We start from the raw sequence: 11,155 nt of genomic DNA, 5'->3' as shown, positions 1-11,155 counted from the left end.
TATATTATTGAATTTGGTTCATTAATATTTTAGTGAGAATTCTTGTGTCTATAGACATCAGAGGTATTGGCCTGTAATTTCCCTTTCTTTCTTTTTGGTAGTATCTTTTTCTGGTTTTGGTATCAGGGTAATGGTGGCATCATAGAATGAATTTGGGAGTGTTCCTTTCTCTTCTGTTTTTTTTTTTTTTTTTTTAATAGTTTGAGAAGGATAAGCTTTAGTTTTTATTATGTTTGTTAGACTTATCCTGTGAAGGTTTTTGGTCCTGGATTTTTGTTTGCTGGGAATTTTTTGTTTTATTTTGCTTTGTTTGGAGGAGGAAATGGCAACCCACTCCAGTACTCTTGCCTGGAAAATCCCATGGATGGAGGAGCCTGGTGGGCTCCAGTCCATGGGGTCACAAAGAGTGAGACACAACTGAGTGACTAAACTTTTTGTTTTTTGCTAATTCAGTTTCACTACTAACGATTGATCTGTTCAGATTGTCTATTTCTCCCAATTCAGTTTTGGAAGACCATATGTTTCTGGAAATTTATCCATTTCTTCTAGGTTGTTGAATTTGTTGGCATATAATTGTTTGTAGTATCCTTTTTATTTATTTAATCTGTTTGGCTGCATTGGGTCTTGGTTGCAGCACACAGGGTCTTTATTTCATCATGCAGGGTCTTTCCCGTGGTTTGTGGACTTTCTAGTAATGGTACGTGAGCTTCAGTAGTTGCAGCATGCAGGTTCTCTAGTTGCAGCACATGGGCTCTGGAGCATGTGGACTCAGTAATTGTGGTTCATGGGTTTAGTTGCTCTGTAGCATGTGGGATCTTTGTTCCTTGACCAGGGGTTGAACCCATTTCTCCTGCATTGCAAGGTGGATTCTTAACCATTGGACTATTTATCATTTTTTCATTCCCTGTGATGTTGATTATAATTTCTCCTCTTTCATTTCTTATTTGTTTATTTGGGTCCCCTTCCCTTTTTTTTCTTGTCTTTCTCTTTTTTAAAGTTTGGAATGCATCCAAATGTGCATATCATTTTGCACAGGGGCCATGCTAATCTTCTCCGTATCATTCTTAATTTTAGTATATATGCTGCTGAAGCCAGCACTCTCTTTTTTTTTTCTTAATGAGCCTGTCTAAGATTATGTTTATCTTTTCAAAAGACTAGCCCTTTGTTTTGTTGATCTTATATATTATTTTTTGGCCTCTATATTATTTTTTTCTGTTCTGATATTTTATTATTTCCTCCCTTTTACTGATTTGGGACTTTGTTTTTTCTTCTTTTTCTAATTTCTTTGGATGATAGGTTAGGTTATTTGAGATTTTGCATGTTTTTGAGGTAAGTCTGTATAACTATGAACTTCCCTTTAGAACTGCTTTTGCTTCTTCCTGCAAACTTTGGAAAGATTTATTTTCATTTGCCTCAAAGTATTTTCTGATTTACTTGTTGATCCTTTTTTTTTTAACTAGCATGTTGTTTAGTCTCCACATATTTGTGTTTTCCCCATTTTTCTTTCTGTAATTGATATCCAGTTTCCCTTGTGGTTGGAAAAGCTGCTTAATGTAATTTTTATCCCTTTAAGTTTATTGACACTTGTTTTGTGACCTAGCACATGATCTATCCTGGAGAATATTCCATGTGTATTTGAAAAGAATGTTTTGGATGGAATGTTCTATAGATATCAATTAAGTTCAACTGGTCTGATGTGTTATTTAAGACCACATTTTCCTTATTGATTTCTGTCTGGATGGTCTGTCCATTGATGTAAGTGGGTGTTAAAGTCCCCTATTATTATTGGGGATTTCAATTATTGTCAATTTCTTCCTTCATGTCTATTAACGTTTGCTTTATATATTTAGGTACTCCTAGATTAGATGCACATATATTAATGAATGTTATGTCCTCTTCTTATATTGATCTTTCAATCATTAAATAATGCCCTTCTTTGTCTTTTGTTGTATTTTAAAGTCTCCTTTGTCTGATATGAGTATTGCTACCTTAGCTTTCTTGTCGTTTTTATTTGCATGAAATATCTTTTCCATCTCCCTCACATGCAGTATGTATGTGTCTTTACCGCTAAAGTGAGTATCTTGTAAGCAGCATATAGATGGATCTCTTCAACTGAGATACAGTTGATACATAATATTATATAAGTTACAAGTATACAACATAGTAATTCACAATTTTAAAAGTTATACTCCATTTATAGTTATAAAATATTGGCTGTATTTCCTACTCATTGGACAAGACCCTGATGCTGGGAAAAGATTGAATGTAGTAGGAGAAGGGGGTGACAGAGGATGAAATGGTTGGATGGCATCACTGACTCAGTGGACATGAGTTAGAGCAAACTCTGGGAGACAGTAAAGGACCGGGAAACCTGACGTGCAGCAGTCCGTGGGGTCACAAAGAGTCAGACATGACTTAGCGACTGAACAACATATTTTCTACATTGTACAATATATCCTTGTAGCTTGTTTGATACATAATAGTTTGTACCTTTTAATTCCCTTTCCCCATCTTGTAGTCCTTCCATATTGTTACAAATGGCAAGATGTTGTGTTTTTCTTTTATAATCCTAAAAAATTGTTTATTTATTTTTGGTTGTCCTGGGTCTTTGTTGCTGCATGCAGCCTTTCTCTAGTTGTGGTGAGCGTGCTACTCTCTAGTTGTGGTCCACAGGCTCCTCATTGTGGTGGCTTCTCTTGTTGTGGAGCACAGGCTCTAGAGTGTGTGGGCTTCGTAGTTGTGGCACATGAGCTCTAGAGTGTGTGGGCTTCAGTAGCTGTGACGCACAGGCTTGGTTGTCCCACAGCCTGTGGAATCTTCCCAGATCAGGGATTAAACCTGTGTCCTAGGCATTGGCAGAAGGGTTCTTAACCACTGGGTCACCAGGGAAGCCCAGAAAATGTCATTACTTTTTTATTAATAATCCATTTTGTGTGTGTGTTTGTGTGCACAAAATTTGTTGATGGATATTTAAATTGTTTTCATATCTTGGCAATTGTAAATATGCTGCTATGAATGTTGGGGTGCATGTATCTTAGTATTTTTGCTTTTTAAAATACTTACCCAGGAGTGGAATTGCTGGGTCATACTGTAGTTCTTTTCAATATCTTGAGGAACCTGTATACTATTTTCCACAGTGGCTGCACCAGTGAACATTCCCACCAGCAGTATATGAGGGTTCCCGTTTTTTCCACATCCTCCACAACATTTGTTGTGTTCTTTTTGATGGTAACCATTGTGACAGGTGTGAAATGATATCTCATTGCAGTTTTGATTTGCATTTTTCTACTGATTAGTGATGTTGAACATCTTTTCATGTGCCTGTTGGCTGTATGTATGTCTTCTTTGGAAAAAATGTATATTCAGGTCTTCTGGCCATTTTTTAATTGCGTTGTTTGTTTTCTTGATGTTGAATTGTATATTGTATGAACTGTTTATGTCTTTTGTATATTAACCCCTTATTGGTCCTATCATTAAGAAATATTTTCTTCCATTTTGTAGGTTGTCTTTTTGTTTTGTCACTGGTTTCTTTTGTTGCTCAAAAGCTTTTAAACTTGAAATAGATCCCACTTACTTTTGCTTTTGTTTCCTTTGTTTTAGAAGATAGATCCAAAAATATATTGCTATTATTTATTTCAAAGAGTTTTCTGCCTATGTTTTCTTCTAGGAATTTTGTGGCTTTGAATCTTATATTTAGGTCTTTAGTTTATTTGAGTTTATTTTTGTATGTGGTGTTAGAGAATGTTCTGATTTCCTTTTTTTATATGTAGCTGTCCAGTTTTCCCAGCACCACTTATCAAAGAGATTTCTTTTTCTCCATTGTGTATTCTTCTCTCCTTTGCTGTAGATTAATTGTCTACAAGTGTGTGGGTTTATTTCTGGGTTCTGTTCTATTCCATTGATCTATGTGTCTATTTTTGTGCCAGTACTGGGTCTTCTTTTCTTAAATTAGATCAGCCATGCTACATCTTTTACTTGGGGCATTTAGTCAATTGACATTTAAAGGGATTATTGATAAGTGTGTACTTATTGCCATCTTATTATTTGTTTTCCAGCTGTTTTTGTAGTTCTTCATTCTTTTCTTCTCCTTTTCATTTCTTCTATGTAGTTTGATGACTTTGTTTAGTGGTATGTTTGTGTTCCTATCTCTAGTTTTTGTGCATCTATTGTAGATTTTTGATGCGTAGTTACCATGGAGTATATATTTGTTGACTACATCTGCTTGTTTTAAACTGATAATCATTTAAATTCAAACACATTCTAAAAGATCTACATTTTAAAATCCCCTTCCTAATATTTTGTGTTTTAAATGTCTTATTTTACTTCTTCATGTTTATTCTTTGACTGTTTATTGCAGTTATAGTTGATTTTAAAATTTTTATTTTTTAATCTTTGTACTAACTTATTTAAATGGGTGATGGCCTTTGTCATATAGTTGCTTTTACTAGTGAAATTTTTCATTTCCTATAAGTTGTATATCTTGTAGCCTTTTCATTTCCATTTAGAGAGCCTTTTTGACACTTCCTTTAGGGTCAGTTTAGTATTTAAAATTTTTTTTTAAATATTATTTATTTATATATTTTGGCTGCTGTGTGTAGACCTTCTCTAACTGTGGTGTGTAGGCTTCTCATGGTGGCTTCTCTTGTTGCAGAGCACAAGCTCTAGGGCGTGTGGGCTTCAGTAGTTTGTGGCACACGGGCCCAGCAGTTGCAGCTCACAGGCTCTAGAGCAAGGGCTCTTGGACTTAGTTGCCCAGTGGCATGTGGAATCTTCCTATGCCAAGGCTCAAATCCATGTTCCCTGCATTGGAAGGTGGATTCTTAACCACTGAACCACCAGGAAAGTCCAGGGTCAGTTTAATATTGACAAACTATTTTAGTTTTTGCTTGTCTGAGGAATTCTTTGCCTCCTCTTCAATTCTGAATTATAATCTTTCTCAGTAGAGTATTCTAGGCTGTAGATTTTTCCCTTTCAGCACTTAAAATTACCACTCCCTTCTTGCTGCAAAGTTTCTGCAGAAAAATCAGATGATAAGCTTATGGGAGTTCCCTTGTATGTGACTCATTGTTTTTCTCTTGTTGCCTTAAGAATTGTCTATCTTTAACTTTTGCTGTTTTAATTATATTTTATCTTGATTTCATCTTGTTTGTGATTCTCTGTGCTTCATAAGCCTGGGTATCTGTTTGGTGTTTTTTTCCAGCTTCAGTTAATTTTCAGCCATAATTTCATCAAATAAATTTTTGACCCCTTACTCTAATCTCCTCTGGGACCTCTGTAATGTCCTAGAAGCCTCTTAAGCTGTTCTCATTAAAAAAAATTATTTGTTGCTCTTTGGCTAGTTGTGGTGAGTGGAGGCTATTCTCCAGCTGCAGTGCAAGGGCTTCTCATTGTGGTGGCTTCTCTTGTTGCAGAACACAGGCTCTGGGGTGCCTGGGCTTCAGTGGTTGCAGGGTGTGGGTTCAATAGTTGTGACTAGAAGTCTCTGGAATGCTGGGTCAGTAGTTGCAGTGCAACAAATTAGTTGCCCCATGGCAAGTGGCATCTCCCCAGACCAGGAATCGAGCCAGTGTCCCCTGTATTGCAAGGCAGAGTCTTAATCACTGGACCATCAGGGAAACCCTATTTTCATTTTAAACATTTCTTTTTTACCTTGCTGTTCTGATTGGATGTTTTCCACTATTCTGTATTCCAGGTCTCTTATGCATTTTCTATATCACCTAGTCTACTATTAATTCTTTTATTGTTTTTCATCTTAGTCATTGTATTCTTCAGCTCTGACTGATTCTTTTCATATTTTCTAATTCCCTGGGCAGTTTCAATCTTTTACCTGGGAGTAATCAAGCAGGGTTACACTGCAGATGGTGATTGCAGCCATGAAATTAAAAGACGCTTACTCCTGGGAAGGAAAGTTATGACCAAGCTAGACAGCATATTAAAAAGCAGAGACATCACTTTGTCAACAAAGGTCCATCTAGTCAAGGCTACTGGTTTTTCCAGTAGTCATGTATGGATGTAAGAGTTAGACTGTAAAGAAAGCTGAGTACAAAAGAATTGATGCTTTTGAACTGTGGTATTGGAGAAGACTCTTGAGAGTCCGTTGGACCGCAAGGAGATCCAACCAGTCCATCCTAAAGGAAATCAGTCCTGGGTGTTCATTGGAAGGACTGATGTTGAAGCTGAAACTCCAATACTTTGGCCACCTGATGTGAAGAGCTGACTCATTTGAAAAGCCCCTGATGCTGGGAAAGATTGAGGGCAGGAGAAGGGGATGACAGAGGATAAGATGGTTGGATGGCATCACCAACTCAGTGGACACGGATTTGGGTAAACTCTGGGAGTTGGTGATGGACAGGGAGGCCTGACGTGCTGCAGCTCATGGGGTCGCAAAGAGTCGGACATGACTGAGCAACTGAACTGAACTGAACTGAATCAAGCAGGTGCATGAACTTCATGAGCAAAGTCTAGATTTCTTACAGCCTTCCTCTAAGCCCCATTGGTTTTCTAGGAGGAGAAGGGGATGACAGAGGATGAGATGGTTGGATGGCATCACCGACTCAATGGGCATGAGTTTGAGTAAACTCTGGGAGTTTGTGATGGACAGGGAGGCCTGGTGTGCTGCGATTCATGGGGTCGCAAAGAGTCAGACACGACTGAGCAACTGAACTGAACTGACTGAACTGAAGGGGAATTATCTTCTGGGTGTTGTCCCTCAGGCTTGAGGTTCCCAATATGTGGTTCTAACTACTGACTCCGCAGGGAGGATCCCCAAGCCCATGTAATCCCCCTCCTCTTCTGTGTCTGCTGCTTGGGGCTCAAGTCCCAACCTGATCCTTCCTGCACAACGCCACGTGGAAGCCTAGGTTGTAGAAGAGTCTTTCTGACAGTCTCTAGTTTGTTTTCAGTGAGAACTGTAGAGATATTCTTTATATGTTCATGGGGAGGTGAGCTCAGTTTCCCCCTACTGCATCATCGTGGTCTCTTCCTGCCGCTATATTTGTTTTAATCACTATCATCATAGTTATATAGTGATATCTCACTGTGGTCTTAATTTTCATTTCCCTAATGTTTCATGTTGAACTTCTTACGTGTCAATTTGCTATCCATATATCTCCTTCAGCAAAAGTCTCTTCTGCCCATTTTGTAACTGATTTGGTTTTTTTCAAGCTATTGAGATTTAAGTATTCTTTATATACTCTGGTTATATCATTTTTTTTTCAGATATGTAGCTTGCAAATATTTTCTCCCTGTCTAGAGATGCTCATCCTCTTTAAAAGATCTCTTACACTGAAAAAGTTTTTGGTTATGATGAAAATAAATTATTATTTTTGCCTTTTATTTATCAAGATTTTGGTATAAAATTTAGCAACTCTTTTCTAGCCCTAGAACTTAATAAACATTTTCATTGGATGTTTGTTCTTGAAAGGTTTATTGTTTTGCATTTTACATTAAAATTCATGATCCATTTCAAGTTAATTATAAGGTGTGAGAATTGCGTCAGGGTTCATTCTTTGCCTATAAATGCCCACTTGCTGCATCACCATTTCTTGAGAAGGCTATCCTTCCAATATTAAATTGCTTTTGCACCTTTGTAAAAAACACATTCATTATACTTGGGTGATTTCTGGGTTTTCTATTCTGTTCCTTTGATCTGTATCTTTATCTCTCTGCCAAAACCACACAGTCTTAATGATGGCTATATAATAAGCCCTATAATCAGACTGATTCCTCCCCCCTTTATTCTTATTTTTCCTTGTTTTAACTGTCATAATTCCTTTGCCTTTCCTTATACATTTTGTAACAATATTTTCTAAACCTACAAAAAAGTCCTGCTGATACTTTGCAATGATTTGCTAAACTTGTATTCCAATTTGGGAATAATTGACCTCTTTTCCATATTGGGTTTTCAATCCATGAACATAGTATGTCCCTCCATTTTAAAGATCTCTTTAGATTTATTTGATTTGTGTTTTGTAGTTTTCAGCATATAAGTTTTGTATGAGTTATGTTACATTTGCATGTAAGCGTATCTTTTTAAGTAACTGTAAACGGTTTTGTATTTTCAAATTTAGTGTCCATGTATTTGTTGATAGTGTAGGTTGATTTTGTATGCTGAACTTATTAGTTCTAGGGGGGTTTTTATTATTGCTTTTTAATATTATTTGGGATTTTCTAAGTAGAAGATCATGTCATCCACAAAGAGGACCTATTTATTTTGCTAGGAAATTTCTGATATATTTATGTGGCTTTTTCCCCAATAGCCTGTTAATTTGTATATTATGTAGTTAAGTTGGTTTTCAAATATTGAATCAGTCTTGCATTTCTGGAACTAGCCCTACTTGTTTATGATATATAGTTCTTCCTACATATTGCTGAATTCTATTTATCATTATTTTGTCAAGAATTTGCATCTATATTCATGAGAAATATTGGTCCATAGTTTTCTTTCTTTTTTTGTACTCTCTTTAACTGGTTTTGGTACAAGGGTAATACTAGTTTCCTAGTTTACTAGTTGGGAAGTATTCATTCCTCTTATTCTATTTTGGAAAAAATTTTGTAGAATCGATTTTAATTATTTTTTAAATGTTTGCTAGAATTCTCCAGTGAAACTGTCTGAGGGTTAATTATAAATTCATATTCCTTAATAGCTATTTGGCTATTCAGATTATCTACTTCAATTGTGTGAGTTGTGGTAAGTTTGTACTTTTATAGTACAGTGAGTCCCCTACATAAGAACCTTCAAGTTGTGAGCTTTCAAAGATGCAAATGTGCATTTGCATGTCCAAACATGTAAGTTAGTTCATGTGTCTGGTGTACATTGTCACCTACACGCATCCTCTACAAGGAATTGGGCTTTTGTGTACTTTACTGTACAGTGCTGTACAGAATACAGTAGTACAACATCTTTATTTCAAGCCCAGGATGTCCAGAAGCAAGTGTAAAAGCAACGGTGATGAAGCTGGCACTGCTAAGAAGTCCGAGCTGTTGTATCGTACTACTGTACTTTTCAGGGTACAATAAGATTATATAGTAAGATTAAAAATGTTTATTTTTTGTGTTTGTTGTTTATATATTACTTGTATGAAAAGGATTATAAACCTATTACAGTAGAGTACTATATAGCCTATTGTGTTAGGTTACATAGGCTAAATTTGCTGGGCTTATTAACACATTGAACTTACAAACATGCTCTCGGAATGGAACTTGTTTGCGTGTAGGGGACTTACTGTAGTTGTTGCTAAATCTATGTTTATAGAGCTGTTTGCAGTATGCCATGATTATCTTTTGAAGTCTGCATGGTCTTCAGTGATGTAATAGGGGCAGAGCAGGCACACAGCTGTTAGTGAGCGAACAGTAGCAGTCCTGCTTGGCCATTGGTTGGCACTGAAGTGGGCCCCTCCCTCAAGTGAGCGACCATTAGTGAGCAACTGTTAGGGAGACGCTGTTATCAAGCAACCATGAGCAGTCCCATTCAGCCATTGGTTGGAATCACCAGTGGGCTTCCTACTCCCAATCCTCTGTCTAAAAGAAGCCTGAATTCAGACTGAGTGAAGATGTGTTACCAAGCCCAAGCTTGTTCTTGTCCCCCAAACCATCTTGTTCCAGTTCAAATTCAGGCTTTTTTATACAGAGGTGGGGGAATGGGTGGAGCACATGTCAGCACTGACCAATGGCTGAGCAGGCCTGCTATGTAAGTCATGCCTGCCCCACTCCATTTCAGATATTTTTTTGAGACACTAGTCTACCGTCTTTTCAGCCTGCTAATTTTCAGGTTAAAGTCACTATTTCTTGCCTCAACAGCTTGTCTCTTGACTTATTGGCCTGTTATGTGGTGAGTAGAGCAAGCTTGGACTTGGTAACAATTGTAATAAAGTCAGTCAGGAGCCTTGCTGCTTGTGGCCTACTCCTCTGATTGGGGAATTTTGGGATCAGGCCCTAACAACTGCTAAGACCACTTTTCCTGAGGATCTTCTCTTCAAAATTTCCTGAAGTGGAACTAGCTGCCTCAGCACTTGGCAGTTGGAAAAAAGAATTGACATTTGGGAGTTGACAGGCTCTATATAGTAGGGTGTTTGGGCTTTTCCTTAGGGGGAAAAGCCAATTTGCTTTGCATTTGTTTGGGGGTACCCTGTTGGAGAGGGAAATTGTTGCTGGACTCTACCTGATTTGTGAACTGTTTCATTGCTTTCGTTTTGTGTTTATTCATGATGGAATCTGTCTGTGCTTTTGATATTGGTATATGCTTATGATTTTTGTGTTTTGTTGCTTTTAAATTTAAATATGGAAAATGCTCCATCTGTCCCTAAGGAAAGTCCTTGGGAGCATATCTTAAATAAAAGAGCAAAATATAGCTGTGGGCTTGTGACTAAGAAAGAGATGATATTCTATTGTAATAGTGTGTTGTCCCAATATATGTTAGGATCAGAAGAGCAATGGCCTTTGAATGGCTCACTGAGCAGGGCAATTTCCCTTGTGCTGATATCTCATAGGAGGCCTTAAATTAATACATGTGGCCAACCAGCTGAGTTTCTATGGATGCACAAGCCATTCTTAACTTTGTGTGTGCATGCTAAATTGCTTCAGTCATGTCTGACTCTTTGCGATCCTATGGACTATAGCCTGCTAGGCTCCTCTGTCCATGGAATTTTCCAGGAAAGAATACTGGAGCAGGTTGCCATGCTGTTCTACAGGGGATTTTCCCAACCCAAGGATCAAACCTGTGTCTCTTCCATCTCCTCCATTGACAGACAGGTTCTTTACCACTAGCACCACCTGGGAAGCCCATTCTCAACTTCAACATTTGCTTATTGGAAAAACTGTGCTGATTGAGAGGACCCCCTCTACATGCCTGAACTTTTCACTTCTGTCTTTGTTACTCACCATCCCTCTTGGGCAGACATTCACACTCTCAAGAGCATAATGTTTACTGAAAGGAGGGTGGACATTGACAAGGCTAGAGAGAAAGAGCACCAGCTTCATCTAGCAGATCCAGATGGAACTCCAGAAGCAAATCTGGAAGTTCTGGACTTCCCTGGTGGTCCAGTGGTTAAGAATCCACTTACCAGTGCAGAGGACACGGGTTCAATCACTGGTCCAGGAAGATTCCTCATGCTGTGGGGCAACTAAGCCTGTGTGCCACAGCTATTGAGCCCATGTG

At 37.9% G+C, this 11,155-nt stretch overlaps 1 non-coding gene across 1 annotated transcript; it reads right to left on the bottom strand.

Moving 5' to 3' along the window:
- Positions 1–992: 992 nt before the first annotated feature.
- On the bottom strand, positions 993–1,098 carry LOC122682292. Its single transcript, XR_006337310.1, has one exon. It is a non-coding gene; the product is annotated as a U6 spliceosomal RNA (small nuclear RNA).
- Positions 1,099–11,155: the final 10,057 nt, after the last annotated feature.

The sequence above is a fragment of the Cervus elaphus genome, chromosome 23, assembly GCF_910594005.1.
Source record: "Cervus elaphus chromosome 23, mCerEla1.1, whole genome shotgun sequence".
In the NCBI taxonomy this organism is placed as follows: domain Eukaryota; kingdom Metazoa; phylum Chordata; class Mammalia; order Artiodactyla; family Cervidae; genus Cervus; species Cervus elaphus.
The sequence above is the reverse complement of the archived record's forward strand: the minus strand, read 5'-3'. Positions and strand labels throughout refer to the sequence as shown.